The 12,751-nt window shown below is 43.9% G+C and overlaps 1 long non-coding RNA gene across 2 annotated transcripts in view; it reads left to right on the forward strand.

Moving 5' to 3' along the window:
• Positions 1 to 5,578: 5,578 nt before the first annotated feature.
• Positions 5,579 to 12,751, forward strand: part of LOC140200789 (uncharacterized) — a 67,643-nt gene continuing 60,470 nt past the window's right edge. For both annotated transcript variants that reach the window (XR_011886731.1, XR_011886732.1), the window contains exon 1: positions 5,579 to 5,831. This is a non-coding gene — a long non-coding RNA (uncharacterized lncRNA). The remainder of the gene's footprint in view (positions 5,832 to 12,751) is intronic.

A 12,751-nucleotide genomic window follows, 5' to 3' on the forward strand; every position in this document is an offset into this window, starting at 1 on the left:
TTGAGGAAGCAGGGAGTCTGCAGAAGGACTTACACATATATGGAGAATGGGCAACGAAGTGACAGATGCAATATAATGTGGGGAAGTGTATGGTCATGCACTTTGGTAGAAGGAATAAAGGCATAGACTATCTTAAAAACGGGGAGAAAATTCAAAAATCAGAGGTGCAAAAGGACTTGGGAGTCCTTGGGCAGGATTCCCTAAAGATTAAGTTTGCAAGATACATACTTGGCGAGGAAGGCAAATGCAGTGTTAGCATTCATTTTGAGAGAACTAGAATGTAAGAGCAAGGGTATAATGCTGAGGCTTTATGAGGCATTGGTTGGACCACTGTTGGGTATTGTCAGCAGTTTTGGGCCCCTTATCTAAGGTGTACTGGCATTAGAAAGGGTCCAGAGGAAGTTCACAATAATGATTTTGTGGAAAAATGAGGAGTGTTTGATTGTTCTGGCCCTATATTTGCTGGTGTTTAGAAGAATGAGGGGTAATCTATTGAAACCTATCAGATATTGAAAGGTCTGGATAGAGTGGATGTGGAGACGATGTTTCCTATAATGGGTAAGACTAGGACCAGGGACACAAACTCAGAATCGAGGGACATCAATTTAGAACAGAGATGAGGAACAATTTCTTTAGCCAGAGGGGAGTGAATCTGTGGAATTCATTGCCACAGATGGCCATAGAGGCCAAATTATTGGGTATATATAAAGTGGAGATTGATAGGTTCTTGATTAGTCAAGACATCAAAAAATTATGGGGAGAAGACAAGAGCGTGAGTGTGATAGGGATAATAATCAGCCATGAGGTATATTGGAGCAGACTCAAAGGGCTGAATGGTCTAATTTTGCTCCAATATCTTATAGTCTTATGGAGATGGCGGGTCCCGAAGGAGCAATAATCTATGGAGGAATCTTGGAGGGCAAGTTGATTGGTTCTTGAAAGTGGTAACAATAATGGATAGGATGGTGAAGAAAGCATCAGCTGGGATAATGAGTATGTCACATTGGCAGGGCACTGGGAGCAAGGGTGGACCCAAATGCAAGGCACATCTTGTGAGGTTACTTAGTTTTAGTTTATTGTATGATACCAGGAGAGCAAGACAGAAACAGGAATAGCGAACAGGATAAGGACTCAGAACTACGACTAGGCTGGGACCAAGGGTCTGGGCGTGGACTTGGAATCAGCTCCCAGAACTAGAGGAGACATGAAGAGGGTAGGGTATAGACTCTGAGCCTGAGACTGGGCAAAGACCCTAGACAAGCCCTCTAATCTACCCTGCCAAAGCACCGCTGTAATATTTTCTCTGACAAGCAATGCAACACCTCCCCCTCTTGCCCCTCTGATTCTATTACACCTGAAGCAATGAAATCCAGGAATATTTAGTTTCCAATCACACCCCTCCTGCAACCATGTTTCACTAATAGCTACAACATCATACTTCCAGGTATCAATCCATGCTCTAAGCTCATCCACCTTTCTTACAATGCTTCCAGCATTAAAATAGATGCATTTCAGAAAATCTCCACCTCTTACTCTCAGTTTGGCAAAAGAATAAATCAAGGAAGGTAGTGCACTCGTGGCTGACAAGAGAAATTAGGGACAGTATCAATTCCAAAGAAGCAGCATACAAATTAGCCAGAAAAAGTGGCTCACCTGAGGACTGGGAGAATTTCAGAGTTCAGCAGAGGAGGACAAAGGGCTTAATTAGGAAGGGGAAAAAATATTATGAAAGAAAACTGGCAGGAACATAAAAACTGACTGTAAAAGCTTTTATAGATATGTAAAAAGGAAAAGACTGGTAAAGACAAATGTAGGTCCCCTACAGACAGAAACAGGTGAATTGATTATGGGGAGCAAGGACATGGCAGACCAATTGAATAATTACTTTGGTTCTGTCTTCACTAAGGACATAAATAATCTTCCAGAAATAGTAGGGGACAGAGGGTCCAGTGAGATGGAGGAACTGAGCGAAATACATGTTAGTAGGAAAGTGGTGTTAGGTAAATTGAAGGGATTAAAGGCAGATAAATCCCCAGGGTCAGATGGTCTGCATCCCAGAGTGTTTAAGGAAGTAGCCCAAGAAATAGTGGATGCATTAGTGATAATTTATCAAAACTAGTTAGATTCTGGACTAGTTCCTGAGGATTGGAGGGTGGCTAATGTAACCCCACTTTTTTTTTTTTAAAAAAAGGAGGGAGAGAGAAACCAGGGAATTATAGACCGGTTAGCCTAACGTCAGTGGTGGGGAAAACTGCTGGAGTCAGTTATCAAAGATGTGATAACAGCACATTTGGAAAGCAGTGAAATCATCGGACAAAGTCAGCATGGATTTGTGAAAGGAAAATCATGTCTGACGAATCTCAGAATTTTTTGAGGATGTAACTAGTAGAGTGGATAGGGGAGAACCTGTGGATGTGGTATATTTGGATTTTCAAAAGGCTTTTGACAAGGTCCCACACAGGAGATTAGTGTGCAAACTTAAAGCACATGGTATTGGGGGTAAGGTATTAATGTTGATAGAGAATTGGTTAGCAGACAGGAAGCAAAGAGTGGGAATAAACAGGACCTTTTCAGAATGGCAGGCAGTGACTAGTGGGGTACCGCAAGGCTCAGTGCTGGGACCCCAGTTGTTTACAATATATATTAATGACTTGGATGAGGGAATTAAATGCAGCATCTCCAAGTTTGCAGATGACACGAAGCTGGGCGGCAGTGTTAGCTGTGAGGTGGTTTGTAAGAGGATGCAGGGTGACTTGGATAGGTTGGGTGAGTGAGCAAATTCATGGCAGATGCAATTTAATGTGGATAAATGTGAAGTTATCCACTTTGGTGGCAAAAATAGGAAAACAGATTATTATCTGAATGGTGGCAGATTAGGAAAAGGGGAGGTGCAACAAGACCTGGGAGTCATTATACACCAGTCATTGAAAGTGGGCATGCAGGTATAGCAGGTGGTGAAAAAGGCAAATGGTATGCTGGCATTTATAGCAAGAGGATTCGAGTACAGGAGCAGGGAGGTACTACTGCAGTTGTACAAGGCCTTGGTGAGACCACATCTGGAGTATTGTGTGCAGTTTTGGTCCCCTAATTTGAGGAAAGACATCCTTGCCATAGAGGGAGTACAAAGAAGGTTCACCAGATTGATTCCTGGGATGGCAGGACTTCCATATGAAGAAAGACTGGATGAACTAGGCTTGTACTCATTGGAATTTAGAAGATTGAAACATATAAAATCCTAAAGGGATTGGACAGGCTAGATGCAGGAAGATTGTTCCCAATGTTGGGGAAGTTCAGAACAAGGGGTCACAGTTTGAGGATAAGTGGGAAGCTTTTTAGGACAGATTAGGAAAAACTTCTTCACACAGAGAGTGGTGAATCTGTGGAATTCTCTGCCACAGGAAACAGTTGAGGCCAGTTCATTGGTTATACTTAAGAGGGAGTTAGATATGGCCCTTGTGGCTAAGGGGATCAGGGGGTATGAAGGGAAGGCTGGTGCAGGGTTCTGAGTTGGATGATCAGCCATGATCATAATAAATTGCGGTGCAGGCTCAAAGGGCCGAATGGCCTACTCCTGCACCTATTTTCTATGTTTCTATGTTTACCTGGGTCTGGCCTTGGGCTCGGACCCCAGAACCAGGCATGGACATGACATGGGCTCAGGAGAGGAGGAACATGGAAAACAGAGCCTCAGTCTTGGGAGAGCAGGTACAAGGAACCATGGACACATACACAGAACAGAGAGCAGGGACCCCTCCTTGAGTACAGGACATAGGGCCAGGACTCATGACCCTCTGCGGAGCAACGGCAAGATGGCCTGACTTACCCCACGGAGGCGAGGACAAGACAAGACCAACACGAATGAACACCAGACAGTACCTATCTAGCTCCAGTGATGGAACTAGATCAAAGTGCAGGCGGGATCTGCGGACGAAGGGCTAGAGGTGGGAGGGGCAGAGAAGGAATTCAGACAAGGGGGTAGGACAGGAATCACAGACCACCAGGGCCAGGACTAGACTCAGAACTGGGAAGCCACCAGGACCAGGACTTGACATGGTACTTGAACGCCACCCAGAGCCAGGACTTGACATGGAGCCTCCGGGTAGTGGTGAGCTCTCGACTTAGCCCGGGAACAGTAGACAGCGGTTCTTGATTCCCTCCGGTGGGTTAACTGACGGACCCACCTTGATAAGGAAACTTTGCAGGCTCACTTCAGCGAGGTAACTGGACTGGGTTGCTCCGGTGAGGAGGGGCAAATTACTGGCACTCACTTCAGTAGAGACTAGGCTTGCTCCGGCCAGATGACATTGACACACCATGACTTTGCAGACACTCTCGCACCAAACAGCTGAAAGCCAGAGACTATAAACTACCGGTTTGGCTAAGTGTTAATTGCCTCTAATCACCAAAGTCAAGGGACATGGGAAAACAAGGAATCAACAGTCCAGAAGGTAACGTAAACAAGGTAAATTTAAAGGGACCCTGATCCAGATCATGACAGTACCCCCCTCCCAATGGGATCCTCCAGGCAACCAACAAATTTGCCTGTATTATCAATGATCTGGGTGGGTGGGGGGATTTGGCCAGCAGGCAAAACAGAACAGCAACACCTTGACTTTCAGGCTGACAGGGGTTTGGAAAAACAGTTTGTGTCTACCAGGTCCATGTCTGGCAAGAGCATTCTGTCACAATGGCAGGGCATTGGGAGGAAGGGTGGACCCAAATGCAAGACACATCTTATGAGGTTACTTAGGTTTAGTTTATTGTACAATGCCAGGAGAGCAAGACAGAAGCAAGGATAGCAAACAGGATAAGGACTCAGAGCTACAACTTGGCTGGGACCAAGGGTCTGGGTGTGGACTCAGAATTAGCTCTCAGAACAAGTGGAGACATGAAGTGGCTAGGGTATGGACTCAGAGCCTGAGACTGGACAAGGACCCAGTACCTGGGTCTTGCCTCAGGCTCAGACCCCAGAACCAGGCATGGACACAACATGGGCTAGGGAGAGGAGGACCATGGAAAACAGTGCCTCAGTCTCAGGAGAGCAGGTACATGGAACCATGGACACATACACAGAACAGAGCCAGGACCCCTCCTTGAGTACAGGACATAGGGCCAGGACTCACACACAGAACAGAGCTGGGACCCCTCCTTGGGTACAGGACATAGGGCCAGGACTCATGACCCTCCACAGGGCAACAGCAAGACAGCCTGCCTTACCCCACAGAGGCAAGGGCAAGACCAAGACCAACACAAATAAACACCAGACAGTACCTATCTAGCTCCAGTGATGGAACTAGACCAAAGTGTAGGTGGGGGCTGCAGACGAGGGCTAAAGGCAAGAGGGGCAGAGAAGGGATTCAGACAAGGGGGGGGGGGGGGGGTAGGACAGGAATCACAGACCGCCAGGACCAGGACTTGACATGTACTTGAAAACCACTCGGAGCCAGGATTTGACTTGGAGCCTCCGAGTAAAGGTGAGCTCTCGACTTGGCCCAGGAACAGTAGGCAGCGGTTCCTGATTCCCTCCGGCGGGTTAACTGACGGACCCACCTTGATAAGGAAACTTTGCAGACTCGTTTCGGCGAGGTAACTGGACAGAGTTGTTCCGGTAAGGAGAGGCGGATTACCGGCACTCGCTTCGGTAGAGACAAGGCTTGCTCCGGCCAGATGATATTAACATACCATAACTTTACAGATACTTCCACACCAAACGGCTGAAAACCAGAGACTATAAACTACCGGTTCAGCCGATTGTTAATTGCCTCTAATCACCGAAGTCAAGGGACACGGGAAAACAGGGAATCAACGGTCCGGATTGTAACATAAACAAGGTAAATTTAAAGGGACCCCGATCCGGACCATGACAGAGTATCAAAGTTGGGAAGTCATGTTGTAGCTGCATAAAACTTCTTATAGCCTCATTTGGAGTACTGTGTACAAGTCTGGTTGCCATACTAAAGGAAGATTGTGGACGCTTTGGAGAGAGTTTCTTACACAGACAGGGGTAGGTGCTCGGAATGTGATGCTGGGGGATGCTGTAGAAGCAGGTACGATAGCAACAGTTATGAGGCATTTGGACAGACACAAGTTACTGCAATGTTGTAAAATCACATCTGTTTCACTAATGTTCCTCAGGAGGAATCTATCACCCTCACTAGCTCAGGTCTCTATTTAAATCTGAAATGACCTCTGAAATCTACAGTAGGTCACTTATATCAAGGATAATTGGGGAAAGCCATTAAAAACTGTCCTTTCTGATAATACCTGGATCCTGTTAACAATAATTAAATAAATATGCTTCCTCCATCCATCTGTTGTGACATGAATATACATTCCCTATTAATCACAAGGATATGTAGAGTTGATATTACATCATTAATCATTTCAGATTTTGGACAATCTTTTCATGGCAGTGGTTACAGCCCAGGAAGAGGCTACCAGAGCAACTCACTAGTTCCACCTCTTAGCCCTTCCTCCATCATTTTGAAGATTTTTTCTCTGCCACAAATATATCTAGTTCCTGCTTGAAGGGTACGATGGAAGCAACCTCCATCATCTCTGAAAGCAATATATTCCAAATTCCACTGCACCTTTCATATAGATTCTCTTATGTGTTGTTTTATATCTGTGACCTTTACTTCTCAACCCCAATGTCAAATTGAAACTATTTTCCACATTACAGAGCAGGCCTCTTACTATTTTATATTCCTACCATATCCACTCAAACCTTTTGTTTTTAAAAACGATCCTAGGAATCTAATCTTTGTTGTAACTATAGTTTTTCATTCCAGGAACCTTTTCTGGACATTACCATTTTTGTAATGTTCTCACATCATTCCAATTTAATGATCAGAATTGAACTCAATGTTCCAGCAGAAACCACAACAGTGCTTTATAGATGACTAACAAGAGAAAACCTGCAGATTCTGGAAATCCAAGCAACACATGCAAAATGCTTGAGGAGCTCAGCAGGCCAGGAAACATCTACAATTGACGTTTCGGGTCGAGACCCTTCGGCAGAACTGGAGAAAAAAAAGATGAGGAATAGATTTGGGCGGGGGGGGGGGGAGAGGAGAGAGAAACGCAAGGTGATAGGTGAAACCGGGAGTGGAAGGAATGAAGTAAAGAGCTGGGAAATTGATTGGTGAAAGAGAAGGCTGGAGAAGGGGGAATCTAATAGAAGGCAGAAGGCCATGGAAGAAAGAAAGGGGGGAGGAGCACCAGAGAGAGGCAATGGGCAGGTAAGGATATAAGATAAGAGAGGGAAAAGAGGATGGGAAATGGTGAAGGGGGGGTGGTATTACCAGAAGTTCGAGAAACTGATGTTCACATAATCAGGTTGGTGGCTATCCAGATGGATATTAAGGTGGTGTTCCTCCATCTTAAGTGTGGCCTTATTGTGACAGTAGAGGAAGCCATGGGTTGACATATTGAAAAATGACTTCCCTGCTGTTATACTCTACACTTCCATTAATAACGACCCAAGTTGCACATGTCATATTGACTGCTTTTCCAACTTGTCCTGCCATCCTCAATTACTTCTGCACCCATAACTGTAGGTCCTTCTGTTCATGCACTCCTTTTGAATAGCATCCTTTATTCTACCCTTTCTTCCTACCAAAATATGCTACTGCATATTTCTCTGCATTAAACTTAACCTACAGATTTAGAAATGGTGGTATGCACCTTAAAATATAGCTTATTAATGTCGAAGATAAATGCTTCAACATCAACATCTGGGGATCACTGCTATTCAGTCTGAAAATCAAACCATTCACCATTGATGGTTACTTAGCAAGCCTCATAGACATGCCATCAATTTCCATTTCTGACCACATGCTTCAACTTTGCTAATAATCTTGGTGAACAGAATATTAAAAAATATATTTCTGGTGCTCCATGTACACCCTGTTGACTGCATTTCCTGTAAGAGCTCATGCCTTACCTCAATTTTTTAATCAATTTGGTCATCTTACACCAGTCTGGCCATTCTCCTCTGACCTCTCTCAATAACAAGGCATTTTTGCCTACAGAACTTCTGTCACCTGATTTTTTTTTGTTTTTCGTACCATTGTTTGTAAACTCTAGTGATTGTTTTATGTGAAAATCCCAAGAGATCAGCAGTTTCTGAGTTACTTAAACCGCCCCGTATGGCACTAACAATTTTTCCATGATCAATGTCACTTTGAACACATCCCTCCTCCATTCTGATGTTTGGTCTGAACAACAATTGAACCTCTTGACCAAGTGTGCATATTTCTATGCAGAGTGGCTGCCACATGATTGGCTGATCAGATATTTGCATTAATGTGCGGGTGTACAGGTATATCTAATGAAGTAGCTACTCAGTGTATGGATATCGGGTGCATTAATTCTGTGCCTGATCAATGTTTCTAACATATTTACAAAATCTCAGATTACATTTCCTCCTCTTCAGTTCTCTGCACCAGTCCATATCCAGGGAGCACTGGAAGATTGTAGTCTGTACCTTGGCATGTTTCTCTTCAAATTCTGGGATGTATCATAGCTGGTTCTGGTGATTGACCTATGAGATTCAGGCAACTTTTCCAATAGCTCAATGCTTTCAACTTTTAAGGTATTCATTGTCTCTACTATCTATCTCACACACAATTATTACTTTGGAAACATCTTTTTCCCAGGTGAAGGTACTCTTTTTGTACCCGTAACCATAACCTCAGCATCTAAGGTGCCCAACCTGGACCCCATGCTTAATGGTATTGGTCCACACTTAAGAAAAATTGGGAACCCCTGATCTACAGTATATAAATGTTCCCATGTTTATCATTCTTAAGGACTGAGTTAAATCTTCCTCTCTTTCCACTCCTTGGCATCTATGGCTTCCATCTTTTCTGAGACCTGGCAAGCCAAATATGTTATGCATAAATTAAAAAAAAATGTAAATCTGAGGCGTGTTGTCCAGGTTATTGTATTTAAATGCCCGGAGTGTTTCATGACAGTGGATTGGATTGGGGCATTGGAAACATTTCTGGAGGAGGTGGGACCGCTATAAGCAGGACAGTCTGCACCTGGGCTGGACTGGAACCAATGTCCTAGGGGGAGCATTTGCTACTGTTGTTCAGGAGGATTTAAACTAATGTGGCAGGGGGATGGGAACAAGTGCAGAGAGACAGAGGAGTGTAAAATGGGGGTAGAAGCAAAAAGTAGTAAGGTGAAAAGTCGAAGTGGCAGGTTGGCAAATCCAGGGCAAAAAATCAAAAAGGGCCACTTTTCAACATAATGGTATAAGGGCTAAGAGTGTTGTAAAAGCAAGCCTGAAGGCTTTGTGTGTCAATGCAAGGAGCATTTGTAACAAGGTGGATGAATTGAATGTGCAGATAGTTATTAATGAGTATGATATAGTTGGGATCACAGAGACATGGCTCCAGGGCAACCAAGAATGGGAGCTCAACATTCAGGGATATTCAATATTCAGGAGGGATAGACATGAAAGAAAAGGAGGTGGTGTGGCATTGCTGGTTAGAGAGGAGATTAACTCAATAGAAAGGAAGGACATTAGTCGGGAGGATGTGGAATCGATATGGGTAGAGCTGCATAACACTAAGTGGCAGAAAACGCTGGTGGGAGTTGTGTACAGGCCACCTAACAGTAGTAGTGAGGTTGAGGATGGCATTAAACATGAAATTGGAAATGTGTGCAATAAAGGAACAGCAGTTATAATGGGTGACTTCAATCTACATCTAGATTGGGTGAACCAAATTGGTAAAGGTGATGAGGAAGAGGATTTCTTGGAATGTACGCAGGATAGTTTTCTGAACAAACATGTCGAGGAGCCAACTAGAGAGCAGGCCATTCTGGACTGGGTATTGAGCAATGAGGAAGGGTTAGTTAGCAATCTTGTCATTCAAGGCCCCTTGGGTAAGAGTGACCATAATATGGTGGAATTCTTCATTAAGATGGAGAGTGATATAGTTAATTAAGAAACAAAGGTTCTGAACTTAAAGAAGGGTAACTTTGAAGACATGAGACGTGAATTAGCTAAGATAGACTGGCAAATGATACTTAAAGGGTTGACGGTGGATATGCAATGGCAAGCATTTAAAGATCGCATGGATGAACTACAACAATTGTTCATCCCAGTTGGCAAAAGAATTATCCAGGGAAGGTAGTGCACCCATGGCTGACAAGGGAAATTAGAGATAGTATCAATTCCAAAGAAGAAACATACAAATTAGCCAGAAAAAGCAGCACACCTGAGGACTGGGAGAAATTCGGAGTCCAGCAGAGGAGGACAAAGGGCTTAATTAGGAAAGGGGAAAAAAAGATTATGGGAGAAAGCTGGCAGGGAACATAAAAACTGATTGTAAAAGCTTTAATGGATATGTGAAAAGAAAAAGATTGCTTAAGAGAAATGTAGGTCCCTTACAGGCAGAAACAGGTGAATTGATCATGGGGAACAAGGACATGGCAGACCAACTGAATAACTACTTTGGTTCTGTCTTCACTAAGGAGGACGTAAATAATCTTCCGGAAATAGTAGGGGACTGAGGGTCTAGTGAGATGGAGGAACTGAGGGAAATATATGTTAGTAGGGAAGTGCTGTATTGAAGGCAGATAAATCCCCAGGGCCAGATGGTCTGCATCCCAGAGTGCTTAAGGAAATAGCCCAAGAAATAATGGATGCATTAGTGATAATTTTTCAAAACTCTTTAGATTCTGGATTAGTTCTTGAGGATTGGAGGGTGGCTAATGTAACCCCGCTTTTTAAAAAAAGGAGGGAGAGAGAAACCAGGAAATTACAGACCGGTAAGCCTGACATCGGTGGTGGAGAAAATGCTAGAGTCAGTTATCAAAGATGTGATAACAGCACATTTGGAAAGCGGTGAAATCATCGGACAAAGTCAGCATGGATTTGTGAAAGGAAAATCAAGTCTGACGAATCTCAAAGAATTTTTTGAGGACGTAACTAGTAGAGTGGATAGGGGAGAACCATTAGATGTGGTATATTTGGATTTTCAAAAGGCTTTTGACAAGTCCCACACAGGAGATTAGTGTGCAAACTTAAAGCGCACGGTATTGGGAGTATGGTATTGATGTGAATAGAAAATTGGTTGGCAGACAGGAAACAAGAGTGGGAATAAACGGGACCTTTTCAGAATGGCAGGCAGTGACTAGTGAGGTACCGCAAGGCTCAGTGCTGGGACCCCAGTTGTTCACAATATATATTAATGACTTAGACGAGGGAATTAAATGCAGCATCTCTAACTCTGCGGATGACACGAAGCTGGGCAGCAGTGTTAGCTGTGGGGAATATGCTAAGAGGATGCAGGGTGACTTGGATAGGTTGGGTGAGTGGGCAAATTCATGGCAGATGCAATTTAATGTGGATAAATATGAGGTTATCCACTTTGGTGGCAAGAACAGGAAAACAGATTATTATCTGAATGGTGGCCGGTTAGGAAAAGGGGAGGTGCAACGAGACCTGGGTGTCATTATACACCAGTCATTGAAAGTTGGCATGCAGGTACAGCAGGCAGTGAAAAAGGCGAATGGTATGCTGGCATTTATAGCGAGAGGATTCGAGTACAGGAGCAGGGAAGTACTACTGCAGTTGTACAAGGCCTTGGTGAGACCACACCTGGAGTATTGTGTGCAGTTTTGGTCCCCTAATCTGAGGAAAGACATTCTTGCCATAGAGGGAGTACAAAGAAGGTTCACCAGATTGATTCCTGGGATGGCAGGACTTTCATATGTTGAAAGATGGATCGACTAGGCTTATACTCTCTAAGGGGTATGTAAAGCTGTTGGATTGCTCTTATAGGAGAACGTGAGTTTACGTAAGACCATATGACATGCACCATGACTGAAAACCTGGTGATGGGTCATTGTCGTGAATTTTACTCTATGTGCCTATCTTCTCTGAACATACCCGGACAGGCCAGAATACGTCAGGAAGTTATGGCACCTTCTAATGGCAACCAGACACATTATGTTTCTTACCCGACTTTTGCCCATTTCCTCTAACCATCCATGAATGTTTGTAAGATATCGATTGTCAGCCGGATCGTTAAACTGCAAATCTTCCTCGCAAACATCTTGGACCCCTTCAAGCTGATAAAATTCAGCAACCTTTCATTTTCTTTCATCCAGAGACCTCTTGCTCCCATCACGAATCCAAAGTACTCCACTGTCTCTTCCCCAGGGATCAATAAAGTATGACTAATTTAGAAGATTGAGGGGGGACTTGATCGAAATGTATAAAATTCTAAAGGTATTGGACAGGCTAGATGCAGGAAGATTGTTCCCGATGTTGGGGAAGTCCAGAATAAGGGGTCACAGTTTGAGGGTAAAGGGGAAGCCTTTTAGGACCGAGATGAGGAAAAACTTCTTCACACAGAGAGTGGTGAATCTGTGGAATTCTCTGCCACAGGAAACAGTTGAGGCCAGTTCATTGGCTATATTTAAGAGGGAGTTAGATAAGGCTCTTGTGGCTAAAGGAATCAGGGGGTATGGAGAGAAGGCAGGTATAGGGTTCTGAGTTGGATGATCAGCCATGATCATACTGAATGGTGGTGCAGGCTCGAAGGGCTGAATGACCTACTCCTGCACCTATTTTCTATGTTTCTATGTTTGGAACACACCGATTTTTCCTTGTCTCCGAAATTCATCCAGTCTGTTTCAAAAAGAATCACAAGTTAGTATAGTGTTTGTTTTCATATTTTAACACCCGGTTGAAGAGTTCTATGTGTTCTGGGACTTAATATGCTCTTTT

This window comes from Mobula birostris, chromosome 7, assembly GCF_030028105.1.
Source record: "Mobula birostris isolate sMobBir1 chromosome 7, sMobBir1.hap1, whole genome shotgun sequence".
In the NCBI taxonomy this organism is placed as follows: domain Eukaryota; kingdom Metazoa; phylum Chordata; class Chondrichthyes; order Myliobatiformes; family Myliobatidae; genus Mobula; species Mobula birostris.